This window comes from Trichosurus vulpecula, chromosome 3 (assembly GCF_011100635.1).
Source record: "Trichosurus vulpecula isolate mTriVul1 chromosome 3, mTriVul1.pri, whole genome shotgun sequence".
NCBI lineage: Eukaryota > Metazoa > Chordata > Mammalia > Diprotodontia > Phalangeridae > Trichosurus > Trichosurus vulpecula.
This window is the reverse complement of record NC_050575.1, coordinates 90,255,579-90,278,438: the sequence shown is the minus strand read 5'-3', so window position 1 is coordinate 90,278,438 and position 22,860 is coordinate 90,255,579. Positions and strand designations below refer to the sequence as shown.

General features: G+C 39.6%; 1 long non-coding RNA gene across 1 annotated transcript in view; it reads left to right on the top strand.

The window, feature by feature from the left end:
- The first annotated feature begins 1,451 nt into the window (after positions 1-1,451).
- Positions 1,452-22,860, top strand: part of LOC118841052 — a 35,891-nt gene continuing 14,482 nt past the window's right edge. The window contains exon 1 of the long non-coding RNA XR_005009837.1: positions 1,452-1,578. This is a non-coding gene — a long non-coding RNA (uncharacterized LOC118841052). The remainder of the gene's footprint in view (positions 1,579-22,860) is intronic.

Below are 22,860 nucleotides of genomic sequence, written 5' to 3'. Positions count from 1 at the left end.
TCCCAATTTTTCCTCTACTTCTCTAACTTGCTTTTCCAAATCCTTTTTGAGCTCTTCCATTGCCTGGGACCAGTTCATGCTTTTCTTGGAGGCTTTTGTTGTAGGCTCTTTGACTTTGTTAACTGCTTCTGTCTGTATGTTTTGGTCTTCTTTGTCACCAAAGAAAGAATCCAAAGTCTGAAACTGAATCTGGGTGTGTTTTCACTGCCTGGCCATATTCCCAACCAACTAACTTGACCCTTGAGTTTTTCAGCGGGGTATGACTGCTTGTAAACTAAGGAGTTCTGTGTTCCATGTTTGGGGGGGATGTGCCAGGTCTGCCTCACCAGCACTCCTCCTTCCCCAAGAACCCCCAACCCGGACTGGACTTAGATCTTCAGCAGGCTCTGCATTCCTGCTCTGATCTGCCACTTAATTCCTCCCACCAGGTGGGCCTGGGGCCGGAAGCAGCTGCAGCTGTAGCTGCCCCACCTCCACTGCCCTGGGGGTGGTGGCTGAACCATGAACTCCTTCTTCTCCTGCAGCTTTTCCCACTAACCTTCTCTGTTGCCTTTGGTGTTTGTGGGCTGAGAAGTCTGGTAACTGCCACAGCTCACTGATTCAGGGTGCTAGGGCACACTCCCGCCCGACTCCTGGTCTGGTTGGTCTGTGCTGCTCACGCTGGGCTCTGTTCTCTCTGCTTGGCTCCCAGCTCCCAGCTCCATGTGGAATAGACCTCACTCAGAGACCATCTAGGCTGTACTGGGCTGGAGCCCTGCTTACCTCTGCTGTTTTGTGGGTTCTTCAGTTCTAGAATTGGTTCAGAGCCAATTTTTTTATAGGTTTTCGGAGGGAGCTCACGCTAGTCCCTGCTTTCCAGCCGCCATCTTTGACACTTTCTAATTTAAAGCTGCCATCAGATCTCGTAGTATTGCCCACCAGGCTGAGGGGAGCCTGGTGAGAAAGCACACTGCTTCTGGGTAATCACTGGCTAGCCACTGCAGCTGGGGGATTGAACGACCTCACCAGAAACAGCATGGCAAAAGTCATGAGCCTTTGGGTGTTTCTACACATCGGCCTACAGGTCACTGGTAACTCAATATGTAATTCTCATTGCCCTCCTGGTCCCCTCTGCCTCTTTCCCCAGTCCTCTCCTTTGTCTCTCCCCCTTGTCAGCTATTTGTTTCTGCAGCATATTTGGAACTGTTATGGTGGGTTAAGAAAAGAAAAATATAACTTTATTCCATACTTAGGAGAAGAGCAGCCTGCATTTCTCCACTGATCTTAGATTAACAAAACACTTTCCTCCCAATAAACTGGTGGAGAAGGTAATACACATATTATTTTCACAAATTAGGAAGTGGAGCTTCAGAGAGTTTAGGCGACTTGTTTGGAGTTACATGGTTAATAAGTAACAGAGGGTAGGATTTGTGACTTTAAGGCCAATGCTCTTTCTGCTACAACATGGGAACTGGAGCTGAAAGAGATGTTAGGATCATCAGGTCACATCTCAAAGGTGGAGGGACCTCAGCAAGAAAACTCCTAACGCATTATATCTGGCAAATGACCATCTAGCCTTTGCTTGAAGACCTCTGGGAGGTAGGACCACAACCTCCCCTCTCCCCATTCAACTCTTAGACAGTGCTGAGGAAATTTTTCCTAACATCAAGCCTAACATTCCTCTTTGCAACATCTACCGACTATTCTTAGCTCTGCCTTCTTGAGACGGACAGAACAAGTCTAATCCCTCTTTCACACAGAATTCTTTTTAGTACATGAAGGCAGGTAGCCTGTACCCTTAAGTCTTTTCTTCTATGGACTAAACATTCACAGTTTTGTTTGTTTGTTTGTTATCTAAGCAATCCTTATAGGACATGGACTCAAGGTCCCGCACCGTTCTGATTGTCCTTTTCTAGGTCATCTCTATCTTATCAAAGTCTAATCCTTTCATTTTACAGATGAGGAAAATAGGAAAATTGACTTTTCCAAGGTCACACAAGTCATAAGTAGCAGAGCTGAGAGAGAAGCTCAAGGCTTCTGATCTTCCAATCTAGTGTTCTAATATATCAGGTTCCGATATGCCCTCCTTTCTTGATGGCAGCCCCAGTACAAGAGCCAGAAAAATAAACCTTGCTGAAAATCCCAGTACTGCTTCACTTGCAAAGACCCTGGTCATAGGATACTAGAAAATAAACTATTTGCTATAAAACAAACAAATGAAACAAACAAAAAACCCAAGACAAATGGTTACCACCATCTGTTGTTCAAAATGCACACACATTCTGCCCCTCACACCCCATCAATAGAGGCCAGACCAGAAATCAATCAGTACAGCAAACATCTAATAGATGTCTTCTGTGAGCCTGGCTCTGTGTTAGGCTCTAGAGATAAAAATGGAAGGGTTTCTGCCTCATAGAACTTACATTTTATTGGGGGGAAACAAGACTTATAGAAAATATACACAAAGTAATTTCTGGGAGTAAGGAAAGATTTGATATGAAGAGCAGTTTGTTAACAGTGGAACAAGTAGTTAGCAGTACAAATGTGCCAGGTAAATTCTAAGCGTTTTACAAGTATTATGCCATTTGATCATGACAACATCTCTGAAAGGTAGGTATTATTATTTCTCTCACCCTTGACAGTTGAGGAAACTGAGGCAGACAGAGGTTAAGTGACTTGCTCAGAGTCGCACAACTAGTAAGTGCCTAAAGTTGGATTTGAATTCGGATCTTCCTGACTCCAGGCCCAGTATTCTATCCACCATGCCACCTAGATGCCTCTGTGGGTATAGAGGAGGGGAGTGGTAAGGGAAAGGGAGCTTCTAGCTAGGCATTTAAGAACACAGAATTGGAATTCATTCCATTGTCTTATGCTGGTATGAGCATTACTTGCAAAGCCTGCTCCTCTTTGCCAATGATGTCCTTCTGGGTGCTTCTAGGCTAGAATCTACTCCACTCATAACCAGACTTGAATCCCTTCTCAAGCACTCAGGGTGTCCTGTAAGAGAGAAACCTGGGAAAGCCCTAACTGATCTAGGAAACAATCTGTGCCTCACCCTAGTCTTTCAAACAACTGTCCCTCTCCCTCCCAGAAGATAGCAGGGCTCCCCTAGCCAAAAAAAAAAAAAACAAAAAACAAAAAACAAAAAAACAGAACAAAACAAAACCACACTCCCTATAATTTTTTAATCTTTTATTGTGTCCATTTTTGCATGAAATGTTCCTTTGATATCTCTGACTTTATTGAGATCTCATCTATCCCATTGTATTGTTTTCTTCTATTTCTTTGTATTACTCATCTAAGAAAACCTTCTTGTCCTTCCTTGCTATTCTCTGGAAAACAGCTCCCCAGAGGCTTCCAGGTTGTAATGAATTTCCCTCAGTCTGTTGCCAAAAATCACGGAGGCAAATTATGCAAATGAAGCAGAACTTCTCCAATAAGTATCAGTCAAAGAAAGAGGCATAAAATGATGCCTTGACAACTGCCCGAAAATAGATTAAAATAAGTGGTTTCAAAGAGTAGGATAGAGTCATAGGATCATCAAATGTCAGTGTTCGCAGAGATCTTAAATGCAATTGAGGCCAACCCTCTCTTTTTAAAAGAAGAAGAAGCAGGCCCAAAGAAGGTAAGTCACTTGCCCAAGGTCACACAGAAGTAGGGGTAGTAATTGTAGAAGTATCAGTAATACCAGTGGCATCAGTAGTAGTTCTAACAACAATACTAGCAGTAATATTAATAGCAGTGGTGAGTAGAGCTAAGAACAATGGTGGTGATGGTGATGGTGGCGGTAATGGTAGAAACACACACACACACGTTGTTGTCGTTGTTCAATCATTTCAGTTGTGTCTAAAACTTCATGACCCTCTTTGGGGTTTTCTTGGCAAGGATACTGGAATGGTTTTCCATTTCCTTCTCCAGCTTATTTTACAGATGAAGAAAAAAGATGAGGCAAACAGGGTTAAGTGGCTTGCTCAGGGTCATATAGCTAGTAAGTGGCCGAGGCCAAATTTGGACTCAGGAAGATGAGTCTTCCTGACTTCAGGCTCTGTACTCTATCCATTGTAAGCCCTAGGTGCCTCAATAACATACACACAGTCAACCTGATCATGAGCTTCTTATTGCAAAATTCATACTTATATTGAAGAAAGTAGGGAAAACCACCAGACCATATAGGTATGACCTAAATAACATCCCAGTGAATATGAAGTGGAGGTGATAAATAGATTTAAGGGATCAGATTTGGTAGATAGAGTGCTTGAAGAACTATGAACAGAGTTTTGCAATGTTGTACAGGACGCAGTAACAACAACGAAATTCCAAAGAAAAGGAAGAGCAAGAAAGCAAAATGCTGTCTTGTGAGACTTTGCAAGTAGTTGAGGAAAGAAGGAAAGTAAAAGTGAAAGGAGAAAGGAAAGGATATAGCCAATTGAATGCAGAATTCCAGAAAATAGCAAGGAGAGATAAGGTTTTCTTAAATGAGGAATGCAAAGAAATAGAAAAAAATATACAATGGGATAGACAAGAGATGTCTTCAATAACATTAGAGATACCAGAGGAACGGTTTCCTGAAAAACAGGCATGATAAAAGACAGAAAATTATAAGGATTTAACTGAAGCAGAAAAGATTAAGGGGAGGTGACAAGACTATGCAGAAGAACTATGCAAGAAAGAGCTTAACATCACCAATAACCATAATGGTTTGGTTACTGATCTAGAGCCAGACATTCTGGAGAACGAAGACAGGAAGCATTGTTAACAGTAAGGCCTATGAACAAACCAGTATCTTATACCATTTACCAAGATTAGATCAAAATGGATACATGACCTAGATATAAAAAGAGATATTACGAGAAAATTTAAAGAACATAGAATATATTACTTATCCAATTTGTGAAAGGATGAACAATTTATGAATAAACAAGAGAGAAAAAGCAAAGTTAGGTGCAAAATGGATAATTTGGATTACAATAAATTTAAAAAGGTTTTGTACAAATAAAACAAATGTAATCAAGATTAGAAGGAAAGCAGAAAATAAGGGGGAAATTTTAGTAAATAGTTTATCAGATAAAGGTCTCATATCTAAAATATATAAAGAACTTTGTCAAACCTTTAAGAATATGAGTCATTCCCCAACTGATAAACGGTCAAAGGACATGAATAGGCAGTTTTCCAATGAAGAAATTGAAAACAATTTATAGTCATGTAAAAATTCTCCAAATCATTATTGATTAGAGAAACGAAGAGTAAAACAACCATGAGATAATATTTTATACCTACTTGATTGACTAAAACAATAGAAGGGGAAAGTGAGAGATGTTAGAGAGGATGTGGAAAAATTGGGACAGCAATTCGTTGTTGGTGGAATTCTGAACTTATCCATCCATTTTGGAGAGTAATCTGGAATAATGCCCAAAGAGTTATCCTGTACCCTTTGACCTAGCAATGTCACTACTTGGTCTATTTCCAAAGATGATTAGGGAAAAAGGAAAAGAACCTATATGTTCTGAAATGTTTATAGCAGCTCTCTTCGTGCTGCGGGGATGTCCATCAATTGAGGAATGCCTGAATAAGCTGTGTTTTTTTATTGTGATGGAATACTATTGTGCTATAAGAAATGATGAGCTCAATGATTTAAAAAAATCATGGGAAGACTTGCATGAAATAATGAAGAGACAAATGAGCAGAACCAAGAGAACACTGTATATAACAACAGCAATATTGTTTTAAGAATGTCTTTGAGGATGCGGAGCCAAGTGGCAGCTGGAAAGCAGGGACTTGCTTAAGGTGCCCCCCAAATCCCTCCAAACACCTGTAAAAAATGGCTCTGAACAAATTTTACAGCTGTGGATCCCAAGAAATAGCAGAGGGAAACAAATCTTCAGCCCAGGAGAGCCTGGATGGTCACTGGGAAGGGTCTATCGCTCAGTGCTGGGAGTGGAGCACAGCCAGGACAGACGAGACTGGGAGTCAGCCGGCCAGAAACAGGCCTTAGGGCCATGAATCATTGACCTGTGTCAGTTACCAGACTTCTCAACCCACAAATGCCAAAGCGCAAGTTAGTGGGAAACTGCGGGATAGAGTTCAGAGTGGTCTGGCCACCAGCCCTAGGGGTGGCGGAGGTGGTACAGTGATAGTGGTGGCAGCAGCAGGAAGCTCCTGAGGCTCCTTCCAGAGCTACAGCATCAGCTGCTTCCCAAGGCCCTTGCTCACACAATAGGAGGAATCTAGCAGCAGATCAGTACAAGGAGCGCTTTGTGAGCACAAAGGCAGGTTCTCTTGCTATGCCCTGCCTGGATCTGGATTGCAGTCCGGGTTGGAGGTTCTTGGGGGAGGATGAGTGCTTCTGCGACAGAGCCTGGGGTGACAGTGGAGCAGAAGTAGCTCTGAAAACAGCAGTGCTTGGACCCTAAAGTTTGGGACAAAGTACTCTCTACTCTACAAGCAGTCATACCCTGACAGAAAGCTCAAGGGTCAAGTAGTTGGCTGGGAACATGAAGAGGCAGCTAAAACAAATTCAGACTCACACTCAAACTCTAGATTCCTTTTTTGGTGACAAAGAATATCAAAACACACAGCCAGAAGCAGTCAACAAAGTCAAAGAGTCTACATCAAAAGCCTCCAAGAAAAATATGAATTAGTCTCAGGCCATGGAAGAGCTCAAAAAGGATTTGAAAAATCAAGTAAGAGAAGCAGAGGAAAAATTGGGAAGAGAAATGAGAGTGATGCAGGAAAACCATGAAAAACAAGTCAACAACTTGCTAAAGGAGACCCAAAAAATACTGAAGAAAATAACACCGTAAAGAATAGACTAACCCAAATGTCAAAAGAGCTCCAAAAGGCCAATGAGGAGAAGAAAGTCTTAAAAGGCAGAATTACCCAAATGGAAAAGGAGGTCCAAAAGACCGCTGAAGAAAATATCACCTAAAAAATTAGATTGAAGCAAGTGGATGCTAATGACTTTATGAGAAATCAAGACATAAACCAGAACCAAAGGAATGAAGAAGTGGAAGATGATGTGAAATATCTCATTGGAAAAATCACTGACCTGGAAAATAGATCCAGGAGAGATAATTTAAATTTTAATTATTGGACTACCTGAAAGCCATGATAAAAAAAGAGCTTAGACATCATCTTTCAAGAAATTATCAAGGAGAACTGCCTTGATATTCTAGAGCCAGAAGGTAAAAAACAGAAATTGAAAGAAACCACCAATCACCTCATGAAAAAGATCCCAAAAAGAAAACTCCTAGGAATATTGTTGCCAAATTCCAGGGTTTCCAGGTCAAGGAGAAAATACTGCAAGCAGCGAGAAAGAAACAATTTGAGTATTGTGAAAACACAATCAGAATAAGACAAGATCTAACATCTTCTACATTAAGGGATTGAAGGGCTTGGAATATGATATTCCGGAAGTCAATGGAGCTAGCATTAAAACCAAGAATCACCTACCCAGCAAAACTGAGTATCATGGTCCAAGGCAAAATATGGATTTTCAATAAAATAGAGGACTTTCAAGCTTTCTCAGTGAAAAGACCAGAGCTGATTAGAAAATTTGACTTTCAAATACAAGAATCAAGAGAAGTATGAAAAGGTAAACAAGAAAGAGAATTTATAAGGGGCTTACTGAAGTGGAACTGTTTCATTTACATTCCTACATGGAAAGATGATGTGTGTAATTCATGAGACTTTTGTCAGTATTAGGGTAGTTGAAGGGAATATACATACATACAGACACACACATACATATGTGTATATATATGTATATGTATATATATATATTATATATATATATATAGACAGAGGGTGCAGCATGAGTTGAATATGAAGGGATGATATCTTTAAAAATGAAATAAATTTAAGGGGTGAGAGAGGAATATATTGAGAGAAGGAGAAAGGAGAGATAGAATGGGGTAAATTATCTCCCATAAAAGTAGCAAATAAAAGTAGTTGGAAGGAAAGAGGGGTCAGGTGAGGGGGAATGAGTGAATCTTACTCTCATCAGATTCAACTTGAGGAGGGAATAACATACACACTCCACTGGGTGTCTTACTCCACAGGAAAGTAAGGGGAAGGGGATAAAAAGGGGGGATGATAGAAGAGAAGGAAGACAGGTGGAGGAGGTAATCAGAAGCAAACACTTGAAAAGCGACAGGGTCAAGGGAGAAAACTGAATAAAGGGGGAGAGGATAGGATGGAAGGAAATATAGTTAGCCTTTCACAACATGAGCATTGTGAAAGTGTTTTACATTAATGATACATGTGTGATCTATGTTGAATTGCTTGCCTTCCTAGGGATGGTGGGTGGGAAGTGAAGAGGGGAGAGAATTTGGAACTCAAAGTTTTAAAAGCAGATGCTCAAAGCAAAAAAGTTGTTTTTGCATGCAGCTGGGAAACAAGATATATAGGGAATGGGGCATAGAAATCTATCCTGCCCTACAAGAAAGTAAAGGAAAGGGGGATAGGGGTGGGGAGTGGGGTGACATAAGGGAAGGCTGACCAGGGAACGAGGCAATCGGAATATATGCCATCTTGGAATTGGCCAGGGGAGGGTAGAAATGGTGAGAAAATTTGTAACTCAAAATCTTGTGGAAATCAATGTTGAAAACTAAAATGTTAAATAAAAATGATAAAATTAAAAAAAATGTCTTTGAGTGAATAAGTTATTTTGTCTATTATGATTACCTAAATTAACTATAAAGGATATATGAAGAAAGAGGCTCTCTGCAGCCAGAGAAAGAACTGATAGAAATATGTACAGAATAGTTTGTGTAGATGTAACATATATAATGCTGATAATGGTAACTCAGTGGATAGAATGCTGGGTGTGGAGTCAGAAAGACTTGAATTTAAATTCAGCCTCAGACATTTACTAGCTTTGTGACCCAGAGCAAGTCATTTTACCTCTATTTGCCTTAATCCACTGGAGAAGAAACGGCAAACCACTCCAGTATTTTTGCCAAGAAAATCTCATAGTCAGTATTACTGTGCAAAGGTCCAAACCATCACAAAGAGTCAGACGTGGCTGACTGGCTAAACAATAACAGATGCAGAGTACATCATGAGACATACCAAGACCGATGAATCAAAAGCTGAATTAAGGTTGCCTGGGAAATAGTAACATTCTCAGACATTTAGATGATACCATTCTGATGGCTGAAGGTGAAGAAGAATTAAGAAGTCTTTTGATGAAGGCGAAACAGGAGAGGGCAAATGCTATCTTGAAGCTTAATATCAAAAAACAAACAAACAAACAAACAAAAACCTATGATCTTGGCAACTGGTCCCATCACCTGCTGACACACAGAGGGAGAATAAATGGAAACAGTATCAGATTTTATATTCTTGGGCTCAAAGAAATTAAAGTCATGAAATTAAAAGATGTTTTCTCATTGGGAGAAAAGCTATGGCAAATCTGGACAGCATACTAAAAAGTAGAGATAAAACCTTGTCAATAATGGTCCGTATTGTCAAAGCTATGGTTTTTCTGGTTGCATTGTAGGGCTGTGAGAGTTGAATTATAAGAAAAGCTGAACACTGTAGAACACTTTCACATTGTGATTCTGGAAAAATCTTTTGAAAGTTCCTTGGAAAGTAAAGGGGCCAAATCAGTCAATACTTGAAGAAAATAATTCAGACTATTCAATGGAAGGTTAAATACTGAAGCTGTAACTTGAATACATTGGCCACATAATGAGAAGTTTGGATTCTGAAAAAGATCCTGATGTTGGGAAAGATTGAAGTCAAAAGGAAAAGAGGATTGTAGAGGATAGGATGGAGAGACTGTACTCGAACATGAACTTGGACAGATTTTGAGAGAGAGTGAAGGATAGAAGGATCTGGTGTGCTAGGGTCCATGGGGTCACAAAGAGTCCAAGATGACTGACCAACAAGAGCAAAGTAGAAGTAAATAGGAGCAGAAACTCCCATTACTTACGTCTACTTACAATGAAAACTTACATTTATATGTTGAATGAAAGTTGGCTAAGTACTTTCCTCTCTTTAAGTCCTCTGATTCTTATCACAACCTGTGAGCCAGGATCTCTATTACTTCAGATTATTTCACAGATGAAAAACCTGAGTCTGGGAGAGGTTAAATGACTCCTGAATAGTCACACTGTGAGGATTTTAACCCAGGCTGTCTGACTCCAAATCCAGGCCTCTTGATCTACAAATCCACATGCATGTACCAAAGTGCTTCTCAGAAGTTAAAGGGAAAAGTTCAATAGAAGAGTTTCAAACGAAATTTTGAAACTTTGGGAATACTGTGTTTATACGTTTTCTGCCATAGATCTTTCTCAGTCTTTTAACTATCTAAAATAGTGGCATTTTACTAGCTTTGAAAAAGAAATAAACCCTCAGGCCTCCTATAACACTATTTTTTTGTAAAACTGAGATGAGAACACAGAGATTCCTCTGAGATCTGCAGCATGTACTTATGAGAGATAAACTTCGGGGCTATCAGAGAAGGCTTTTAAAGTAAATGATACATATTGACTCTGGGGATACCCACTTGTTTCCTAAATACCCTATTATTTTCAAAGATACCGTCATTCTCCAGTCACCCAAGCTTGAAACCTGGGTGCCATCTAAAGACTCCTCACTCTCACCTCTTCATTTCTCACCTGACTGCACGACTTTGTGACTTTTCCTACTTCTCCATTCTCTGCCTCATTTCTTACCTAGCCTTAAACACTGAATGGTTGTTGCTTCAATCAAACTGAAATCTGCTAAAGGCCTTAGCTTAAAAAGGCCAAGTGCATCCAGGGCCAGCTCCAGTTGTCTGGATCTATGCCACTGGGCCCAGATGGCCCTGGAGGAGAAAGTGAGGCTGGTGACTTTGCACAGCCCTCCCTCACTTAAATCCAATTCACTTGCAAGTCTTGACATCATCTTCCTGATGTCATGATCATCTTCAGGAACAAAGGATAAACAACAACAATTTCTCTACTGTGCCCCGCCCCCATCTCATACAGATGCTGCTCCCTGCCCCTTTTCTACTTCTTTGTCTTCTCCCTTCCTCTATCTTCCTCCACTAGATTATAACATCCTTGGGGTCTAGGACTGTCTTTCTTTTTATATTTTATACCTCCAGCACTTAGCACATAAAGTAAGTCTTTAATAAATGTTTATTGATTGACTGGATGACACCCCTACCCCCCATATAATCAGTTGTCAAGTCCTGTCTTTTCTATCTTTGTGACAAGTCTTCCGTATGCACCCTTTTCTCCTTAGACACTGACACCATCCTGACTCATGTCCTCACCCCCTCATGCATGGACTATTGCAGTAGTCTGTTGGTTGCTCACCCTGATTCATCTCCCTCTCCAGTCTATCAGCTGTCAAATTGATCTTAAAATGCAACTCTGACCCTATTACCACCTATCCTCACCACCATTCAATGAACTGCAGTGACTCCCAATAACTTCTAGGACCACATACAAAATCTTCTGTCTTTAAAAGCCCTTTGTAACCTGAGCCCCTCCTACATTTCTCTTCTTCTTACCTCTTACACCACTACTAACCTACTGGCCTCTTTGAAGTTCCTCACACAGGACACTCCATCTTTTGACTTCAACACTTTTAGTGTCTGTCCCCTGTACCTGGTACTTTCTCCCTCCTTATTTCTACCTCCTAGGTTCCTTGACTTCTTAAATTCTTGGCTAAAGTCCAACCTTTCCAAGAAGCCTGTCCCAGTTCTCACTAATCTTAGTGTCTTCCCTCCAAGATTGCCCAATTTCTCCTGTGTGTGTGTACATACACATGCATATATACATTTATGTATATACATATTATATATAAGCATATGCACACATACATACACACATACTCACATATTTGTATGCATACACACATATATATGTGTGTATATACATGTATATATACTTAATTTGTTCATAGTTGTTTGATGTTGTCTCCACCATTAGACTATGACCTCATTCAGAGTGAGGACTCTTCCTTTGTGTTTTGCTTTTAATTTTGCCCAAATTGCTTAGCCCAGTCCTTGATGCATAGTAGCTACTTAATAAATGCTACTTAACTGACTGATTGATAACCCAGTGATCACAGAACTGCAGTAACAGAAGGTCAGAGCTCTGAGCGACCTTAGAAATCATCAAGTTCAATATCTTCATCTGATAAATAAGACCACAAAGGAGAACTGATTTACTTGCCCAAAGTGATATAGCTAAAATGTGTCAGAAACAGTACTTGAACCCAGACTTTCCTGACTCAATGGCTAACCCTCTATTTGCCATAAAATATTGCTGCTTAAATTTTACTCCTCTCATAAGTGATTTTTGGGGGGGTGGAGTAGGCGGGGAGGGGCTCTTTCTATTTTTAAATTATGTTCCTACAGACTTGTTCTACCTTGGAGAAAAACAAAAGTATGAAACCGCTCTTATTTTCATTAAGACAAGATTTCTGAGCTCTGATTCATTCTGAGTTTGAGTGGGAATTTAATTATATTTTTTATAAAAAACCTTACACTGGTCTTCTTATCTTTTCTCCCCTCCTCTGGTGACCACCCAAGATCCCATTCCTCAGGCTTTCTCTCTCTATGGCAATAAAAATATATTCCGAATCCCATGAGATTTTGCTTTCTGTAACAGAAAGGCTTGGAGGCAAGAGATGTGATTTTATGTAGAGGATTGCAGATTTCTGGCTGGAAGGGACCTTAGAGGCTGTCTAATCCTTGTAAAAGGAAATGATATGCAATGTTTGGAAAGGTCAGTCAATCAATACGCATATATTAAGTTTCAGCTCTGTGTCAGGTGCTGTGCCAGGTGATAAGAAAACAAATGCAAATTGTGACAGGAGTTTCAAGGAGTTATTATGTGGCTTGAGACTGATTGGGAGGGGCTCTAAATTTTAAACAATTTCTTTGTTTTTTAATGCCAGAGGTAGCAAAGGGCAGCAGAAACTTTTTTAAGCTAGAAAATGACGTGGTCAGATCTGTGACTTAGGAGTTCAGTTAAGGAGCTGTGAGTCACCTATTAGCTGTCAGCCTTGGTTAATTTGTCTAGGGGTTGGTTTAGATGACCTCTAATATCTATTCCCAGCTCTGACATCCTATGAGTTTCATCATTACTATATGATCTCACTTCCACAAGTAGAAAAAATATGTTAGAAATGGCACAGGATCATAGAGGTCTGATCTAACTCTCCCACTTCACAGAATGGAAATGGTTTGACCAAAGTCAAATAGTAGAACCAAGACTTCAAGGCTACTGCTTTTTCCATTGTCATACTGCTTTCCTTAAGTAGCTGGGCTCTACTACCTTAAGCCTTTGCAGCTTCTACACTGGAAAGACTGAACTAATGTTCCAGAATGTTACATAGCATTTCTACTGGGCACACATTTTCTTTTACCCATCTGCACTTTAAATTTATACATACAGACACAGGTGTGTATACACACACATATACATATATGCACATATTTATGTATATATACATATATAATGTGCATGTATATAAGCATGTATATAGTGTATATATACACATGTATACATATATACTTACATACATGTATGTTACACCATAGTATTGTCAGCCAGTTAGCAGAGCATGTTCCTGACCTATAGCACGTTCAGTAATAAACAATGCTGTCATGTATATCATTGATAAGAGGTGAGGTCCCTTGTTAATAGTTGGCTGGCAAATGGTAACAACTAACTATGTCTGTCCTCCCACTCTTGGTTCTCACATGAGGTCTATTACTTTCAGTAACTAATACCCCAGGTTTTATATATATATATATATATATATATGTATGTGTGTGTGTGTGTGTGTGTGTGTGTGTGTGTGTGTATGTGTGTGTGTGTATGTATATATATATATATACATATAAATTTCAATGCTAACAAAAGTGTTCAGTCTCTTTGTAATAATAGCAGTGACTGACATTGTTTCAAAGCAGATTTTTAAAAAGGCTTGGTCTTGACATTTATTCAGCATGTGGGTGTTGTTTATTGCTGAGCAATTAGAACATATATTAACATAATATCACTCCTCAACTTGAAAAATCTTTGAGAGCTCTCTGTGAACAGATTCCCAAGAGTTCTCCCCTGTTCCCTTCCTTTGTCTTTTCTGATTTTCCACCTCCATACCCATCCACCCACCTGCCTTTAAATATGCTATTTCAAATTTAGAGTTGGAGAAACTTTGTTTAATCTAGTTCATAAAAAGCGGATATTCTTCCAGGGCAGAAGCAGGCCACAACACCTGTATTTTAACACAAAACAGAACCAAAAAAAGTATTCAAAAACTTTTTTATCCCTCCTTTAAATCTTGGAACAAAGTGAGAAATGTGGGCTGCAAAGGACCAACACAATAGCTGGAATGAATGAAATTACTGTTTTTCCATTTATTTTCCACCTCTGGCAAAGGCCTTAAGCCTTAAAAAGCATCACCATCTCCAACTAATCCCAAAACCTTTCCGAGGGATTAAGGTTCTCCCTTCATATTCACAGAACCATAGATTTTAGGGCTACAAGGGACTTTAGAGAACTAAGAAGAGTTGGGTTGGTGAGAATTGCTGAGAAACAGATTTCATCCTACTGTGAGGAAGAACTCCCTAACAATTAGAGTCAGCCAGAAGGGATGCCTCATAAAGTAGTTGCTTTCCCATCAATGGAGGCCTTTAAATAGAGGAGAACCACTGCTTGAGAATATTGTAAAGAAAGTTCTTGGTCAGGTTGGACTAAATAATCTCTGAGATTCCTACCATTTCTGAGGTAATGCAGGTTTATGTTTCTAAATTGGCCTAAGTAGTCTGGATTGCCCTGGGGAAATTGTTTGCTGATCTTTACAAAGCTTCTCAGCTGAAACAAAGAACCATCTTCTAAAAACCTATTCTTCTGGTGATATTGAGCAACTATGAGTTATAAAATGCTAGAGTCTGTAAAGAATTGAAATTGAGGATTAACCAAAGGGCAACAGAGAAGAGCGGGTATGAAGAGGAAGCAACATAGTAGAAATAATGAATATGGAGGGAAAGGAAACAAACAAAAAATGGTATCAGCAAAAAGGAAGATTGGATGATCACAAGGCAATAAAACAATGGAGAACTAATGCGTTCCATTAGTATCATCCAATCATCAAAAGAACTAGAAGATGGTCTAGCACATTGGGTAGATCCCTTGTGGCAAACTTATAAGAAGGCACGGACAAAAGTTTCACAGGCCAGGCAGGCATGGATGGGTAATAATTTGAACTGATGAAATTATAGATCCATAGAAGGAAATAGCAGAACCAGGATTCAAAATCAAATTTTCTGACTCCTAATCTATACTGAACTCTCTAAATAGCTCGTTAATATTACAAGAAAAAATTAGAAACTCAAGAAAATATTTTTTTTACTTGTAACTAGACATCAAGTTGTAAACTGATGTTGATCTGCAAACAGCTGTCTTATGTTGGTCTGTACTATGAATTCTAGAGCAATATTGTGAAATTGGCAAAATTTGTCTAGGGCACTTAGTCTCTCCCATACTACCAGCAAAATCTACTGTCAGATGTTTGACATTTGAGAATTTGAAGGGAACTCAGAAATCACCTAGGTATAGCATTATAGAGCTACAGCTCTGACCTGAAAATTCAAGCATCTTCTACCTGGTACAGAAGGATGTGGGTATATTGGGAAGGGTTTATTGAGGCCTCCACTTACTCCTTGACCAGCTCATTAAGACAGTTGTGGCTATCAGAGTTGGCTTCTCTTACTTAGAGGCAGGGAGTAGGGCTTACAATAATGACTCAGCTTCAGAGAGAGTTGTTGTAGTGAATCAAAGAGATTTATTTGTTTCCAGGTCATTTTCTGAGGACATGTTTTCCATCACCATGACTAGGAAAGACAAATCATGTTTGCCAGTTGGCTGTCTACTCCTGCGTTGTTCTTGTTTTTGTTGTTTTCCCATTTGATTTATGTTTTGTTTTTTTTGTGTGTACAAACTCTTGCAAGTGTTTAGGGATTTGAGGAAAGTAGTTTTCCTGTCCCAATTTCTTGTCCTCCTCAATATTTCTGTTGCTTTTGGCAGGGATGATTGACCCCTCCATCTGGTATCCTGTCTTCCTTTGGCTTTTATGACGTTGTTGAATTCTGTTCCTTCTAATCCTTTACTGGGTCTCATGCCTTTAGGGTATACGTGGCACCAAATGTTCTGACCTACATCCTCTGCTTTATTTACACTATATTCTCTCCCTCGATGATTATCCCCATTTTACGGTTGAAAAAACTAAAGCAGACATAAGTTCATTGACATGCCTATGGTCACACAGCTAGCAAATGGCTAAGGTCAAATTCGAACTCAGGTCTTCTTAACCCCTGTCTACTGCACCACCTAGTTGCCTCTGGGGTAGTCCAGCTGAGAGGTCTTGAGGGCTTGAGCTGTAATTGTGACCATATTTGTAGAAAGAAAGGGCAGCTACAAAATATAAGGAAACAGAATCAATAGGACACTGCAATTGATGGACTGTGCAAGAAAAAATAAGAGGGAAGAGCCTAAGACAAGGCCAAAGTTTCTGGGCTGGGTGACTAAGAGGATGGGAATACACTTCATAGAACTTAGATTTGGGACAGATTTATGGGGGGTGGGGGGAGTTGATTTTCATATATGTGGAGTTTAAAATGCCTATGGTGCTAGAGGAGCACCAAATGCTTATTCATTTCTCCTTATTCACCTCTAATAACTAGGTATTTGGACTCTGGGCTATCACTCCCTTCCCTATAAAATCTTTCTACCATCCAGATGTCAAAACGATGTTCTTAAAGCATAATCTTGGCTATGTCCCTGCCCAACTCAAACATCTTTAGTCTCTGAGATAAAATATCAACTTTTTAATCTGGTATTTCAAGGCATCCGCAGTCTGGATTCAACCCACATTTCCAACTAATTTCGTATTATTTCCCCTCGTGCACAGAGTCCATTCTCTCTAAGCAAGTCTCCAAACTCATCATTCCTTGCTGCCTCCATGCATTTGTGCCAGCTATCCTTCATGCCTAGAATGCTCAAAGAGTTATCAAACTACCTATACCCTTTGACCCAGCAATACCACTACTTGGTCTATTTCCAAAGATGATTAGAGAAAAAGAAAAAGAATCTATTGTTTCAGAGATAACACACAGGAAGCACTGGAGTTTTGGGACTCCAGCCTCCAATAGGTTCACTCCTGATCTGATTAGACAGGCAGATACCTTTGGAGGGGTTAATAATCTTACTTTATTCTAATCTAGTCTTCTCAAAAAGGTTGCTGATAATGAGAGAACCAGGTCCTACAGCATTCTCTAATCACCCTTCTCACAAGGGTTAGTGAGAAGGGGGGGTAACAACTATCCCTATGTCTCGATGGGGTCAATTGAGACAGTCATAGCTTGTGCATCCCTAAATATCCTTAAGCCTTGATGGGGGCCAGTTAAGGTACACACAGATTCCCCATGATTCCCCTGTGCTTTCCCCACTCACTTACCAGTGCCAACTTGCTTTATAGAGCAACAGACAAAGAAGGCATCTTGCCAACATTAAGCTCATAGGTTAACTTTAACAATATTGTCATTCTGTACAAGTATAGTAAATATGAGTTATATCACCCCTATATCTCATGGTGCAGCCTCAGTAGGACTGCCTATCACTAAGATTCTGGGAATTACTATCTAGGGTCCCTGGGGCTATTCTAGGAGTTATTATTTAGCATCTGGAAACTAGACATTCCTAAGGCCATAGATCCTGAGAAACTGAACTCTATAAAGGATAGCAAAATCCTCCTTACACACACTTATATGTTCTAAAATGTTTATAGCAGGTCTCTTTGTGGTGACAAAGAACTGGAAATTGCAGGGACGACCATCTATTGATGGAATGCCATGAACAAGTCATGGTATTTGATTGTGATGGAATATTGCTGTGCTATAAGAAATGATGAGCTCAGTGATTTTAGAAAAAAAAACATGGAAAGACAGACAAAATATAATGTAGCAAGAAATTAGCAGAGCCAAGAGAACATTGTATACAGAAACAGTAATATTGTTTTAGGAATGACTTAGAATGAATACGCTATTTTGACTATTATAAATACCCAAATTAACTATAAGGGACATTTGAAGAAAGACACTATCTGCATCCAGAGAAAGAACTGGTAAATAGAAATATGCAAAAAATAATTTACATATATATGTGTGTATACCTATTTGTGTCTAATGGTAGCTATCTCTAGGGTGGTGGAGGGAGAAAAAAGAAATTTACATGATAGTTTTCTTGTATATTTGAAAATAACAGCAAGTTGTGCATAGTAGATTTGTAGTTTCATGTGCAACCATCTTTTTATTGTACTACATTATGGAAATGTTTGTTTTATTCTGTAAGTTAAAAATAAAATTTAATAATAATAACAACAAAGATTCAGCTCACATAACATTTGTTCCATGGAACCATTCCTCATGTCCCCACGATGAGTGCCTTCTTTCCTTAGATTTGCCTACGGCACTTTGTCTGGTCTCTTCCTTGTCCCCTTCACTCTCTATCTTGTGTAATACGGATGTGTATTTTTTTTCATTTGTTTTGTTTTGCTTAGTCATTTGTCTGACTCTTCATGACCCTTTGGGAATTTTCTTGGCAAATACACTGGAGTGGTTTGTCATTTGCTTCTCTAGCTCATTTTACAGATGAGGAAACTGAGACAAACAGGATTAAGTGACTTGCCCAGAGTCACACAGCTAATTAAGTGTCTCAGGCTGGATTTGAACTCAGGAAGATGAATCTTTCTGACTTAATGCCTAGCATTCTATCCACTCTGCCATCTAGCTGGAAAATATGTAAGCTCCTTGAGGGCAGGGGATTTCATTTTTGTTGCTGCATTTGTAAGATGAAGTATTTAGAGCATAAAAAGACCTTAGGCAAAATTTACTCTTAGCTCTTCATTTTATACAAACTTAGAGTCAGGAGAGCTAAAATAAATGTGGCCAAGAGCATGCAGATAATAACAGAAACAGGGCCTTCCGGGGGTGGAGCCAAGATGGCAGCTGGAAAGCAGGGACTAGTGTGAGCTCCCCACCACGTCCCTCCAAAATCCTATAAAAAATGGCTCTGAACAAATTCTAGAACTGCAGAACCCACAAAACAGCAGAGGGAAGCAGGGATCCAGCCCAGGACAGCCTGGGTGGTCAATGGATGAGGTCTATCACGCATGGAGCAGAGGGGAGCAGAGCTCAGCGTGGGAGGCAGCAGAACCAACCAGAATAGAAGCCAGGCAGGACAGGCCCTAGCACCCCAAATCAGTGCGCTGTGGCTGTTACCAGACTTCTCAGCCCACAAACACCAAAGACAACAGAGAAGGTTAGTGGGAAAAGCTGCGGGGGACAGAGTTCACGGTTCAGCCACTGCCCCAGGGGCAGTGGGGGAAATGCAGCCACAGAACTACAGCTGCAGTTACTTCCGGCCACAGGCCCATGTGGTGGGAGGAAGTAAGTGGTGGATCAGAGCAGGAGTGCACAGCCTGCTGAAGATTTACATCAGGTACAGGTTGGTGGTTCTTGAAGAAGGACGAGTGCTGGGGTGGCAGAGCTGGCTGTATAGAAATAGCTCTGAAATCAACAGCGCATCCCCTCAAGCTTGGAACAAAGTACTCTTTGCTCTACAAGGAGTCATACCCCGCTGAAAAACTCAAGGGTCAAGTAAGTTGGCTGGGAACATGGCCAGGCAGCAAAAACACACTCAGATTCAGTTTCAGACTTTGGAATCCTTCTTTGGTGACAAAGAAGACCAAAACATACAGCCTAAAGAAGTCAACAAAGTGCAAAAGCCCACACCAAAAGCCTCCAAGAAAAACATGAACTGGTCTCAGGCCATGGAAGAGCTCAAAAAGGATTTGGAAAAGCAAGTTAGAGAAGTACAGGAAAAATTGGGACGAGAAATGAGAATGATGCAAAAAAAACCATGAAAAACAAGTCAATGACTTGCTAAAGGAGACCTCAAAAAATACTGAAAAAAATATTGAAGAAAACAACCCTTTAAAAATAGACTAACTCAAATGGCAAAAGAGCTCCAAAAAGCCAATGAGGAGAAGAATGCTTTGAAAGGCAGAATTAGCCAAATGGAAAAGGAGGTCCAAAAGACCACTGAAGAAAATACTACCTTAAAAATGAGATTGGAGCAAGTAGAAGCTAGTGACTTTATGAGAAATCAAGATATTATAAAACAGAACCAAAGGAAAGAAAAAATGGAAGGCAATGTCAAATATCTCATTGGAAAAACCCCTGACCTGGAAAATAGATCCAGGAGAGATAATTTAAAAATTATTGGACTACTTGAAAGCCATGATCAAAAAAAGAGCCTAGATATCATCTTTCAAGAAATTATCAAGGAGAATTGCCCTGATATTCTAGAGCCAGAGGGTAAAATAGAAATTGAAAGAATCCATCGATCACCTCCTCAAATAGGTCCCAAAAAGAAAACTCCTAGGAACATTGTCACCAAACTCCAGAGCTCCCAGATCAAGGATAAAATAACACAAGCAGCCAGAAAGAAACAATTTGAATATTGTGGAAAAACAATCAGGATAACACAGGATCTGGCAGCTTCCACATTAAGGTACCAAAGGGCTTGGAATATGATATTCTGGAGGTCAATGGAGCTAGGATTAAAGCCAAGAATCACCTACCCAGCAAAATTGAGTATCATGCTCCAAGGCAAAATATGGACTTTCAATAAAATAGAGGACTTTCAAGCTTTCTCAGTGAAAAGACCAGAGCTGAATAGAAAATTTGACTTTCAAACAAAAGAATCAGGAGAAGCATGAAAAGGTAAACAAGAAAGAGAAATCATAAAGGACTTACTAAAATCGAACTGTTTTGTTTACATTCCTACATAGAAAGATGATGTGTATGATTCATGAGACCTCAATATCATAGTAGCTGAAAGGAATATGCATATATGATATATATATATATATATATGTGTGTGTGTATGTGTAAACATATATATACATATGTGTGTATCTATGTGTGTATATATGTAGGTGTATATACATATATACACACAAAGGGCACAGGGTGAGTTGAATATGAAGGGATGATATCTAAAAAATTAAAATTAATTTAAGTGATAAGAGAGGAATATATTGAGAGAGGGAGAAAGGGAGAGATAGAATGGGGTAAATTATCTTGCATAAAAGTGGCAAGAAAAAGTGGTTCTGTAGGAAGGGAAGAGGGGGCAGGTGAGGGGGAATGAGTAAATCTTGCTCTCATCGGATTTGACCTGAGGAGGGAATACCATACATACTCAATTGGGTACCTTACCCCACAGGAAAGAAGGAGGAAGAAGATAAAAAAGGGGGGATGATAGAGGGGAGGGCAGACAGGGGGAAGAGGTAATAAAAAACAAACATTTTCAAAAAGGGACAGGGTCAAGGGAGAAAATTCAATAAAGGGGGATCGGTTAGGAAGGAGCAAAATATAGTTAATCTTTCACAACATGAATATTGTGGGAGGGTTTTACAGAATGATACGCATGTGGCCTATGTTGAATTGCTTGCCTTCTTAGGGTGGGTGGGGAGGGAAGAGGGGAGGGAATTTGGAACTCAAAGTTTTAAAAACAGACGTTCAAAAACAACAACAAAAAAAGGTTTTTGCATGCAACTAGGAAATAAGATACACAGGCAATGGGGCATAGAAATTTATCTTTCCCTACAAGAGAAGAAGGGAAAGGGGGATAGGAGGGGAGTGGGGTGACAGATGGAAGGGTTGACTGGGGAATGGGGCAACCAGAATATATGCCATCTTGGAGTGGGGGAGGGTAGAACCGGGGAAAGAATTTGTAATTCAAACTTTTGTGAAAATCAATGCTGAAAACTAAATATATTAAATTTAAAAAAAAGAAAATTATTGAGGACCTCAAAGAGCTTTTGTTCATGTAAGTTATATCTATCAATATTTACTGTATTCAAATTAAAAGTGACAAAATTTTAAATTCTTATTTGTTCATTTTAAAAATAATAATAAACTATTTTATGAAAAAAAAGATAATAACAGAAACAAGATTTGAACACAGGTCCTCTGATTCCAAAGACAGTGAGTTTTCCCCATTACTATCCTGACTTGTACAAAGTAGTTTTTATGTAAGTATTTGTTGAATTTATTTCAGTTGTCAAGGGTTGAAGTCAGTATGATGCAGTGGGGAAAAAAAAAGTTTTTGATCTTAGCATTAGATTGCCCAGTTTCAAATCCCAGCTCACCTATTTACTAACGAGATCTTGATCAGGTAACTTAACTTCTCTGGACCCCATTTTTCTCTTCTGTAATTGGGAATGGAATTGCTAGATGATTTCCCTTCTGTCTTTAAAGCCTATGACTCCTATCTTTCTGTCTCTCTTTATCTCTCTCTCTCTCTCTCTCTCTCTCTCTCTCTCTCTCTCTCTCTCTCTCTCTCTCTGTCTCTGTCTCTCTCTCTGTCTCTGTCTCTCTCTCTCTCTTTCTCTCTCTCTCTCTCTCTCTCTCTCTCTCTCTCTCTCTCTCTCTCTCTGTCATACATACTTAATCCTGTGTCCACTTGTCCAGATTTATAAGTATTTCCTACAAATTCTCCATAGAACATGACCTGTGGGCTACAGGTCTCCAGTGTCCTTTCTTCCTTATATGTCAGAGTGATCTTTTGCACTGAAGAACTGGTTTAGCTTGACGTTTATGACTGACTTTTCTGTCCAACATTTTCTACTACAAAATATGTTCCAAACCGTGACATGATGCACCTGGGATTCCAAAAATTGCTTGAAAAAGCAATTACTTATAGGCATCCATTTGAAAACAGAAAGAAGAAACTAATCACCCTTTCATCCCTATTCCCATAGAATATCACAGACTATTTTCCCTCAGTCTATCACTTTTCAGCAAATTTC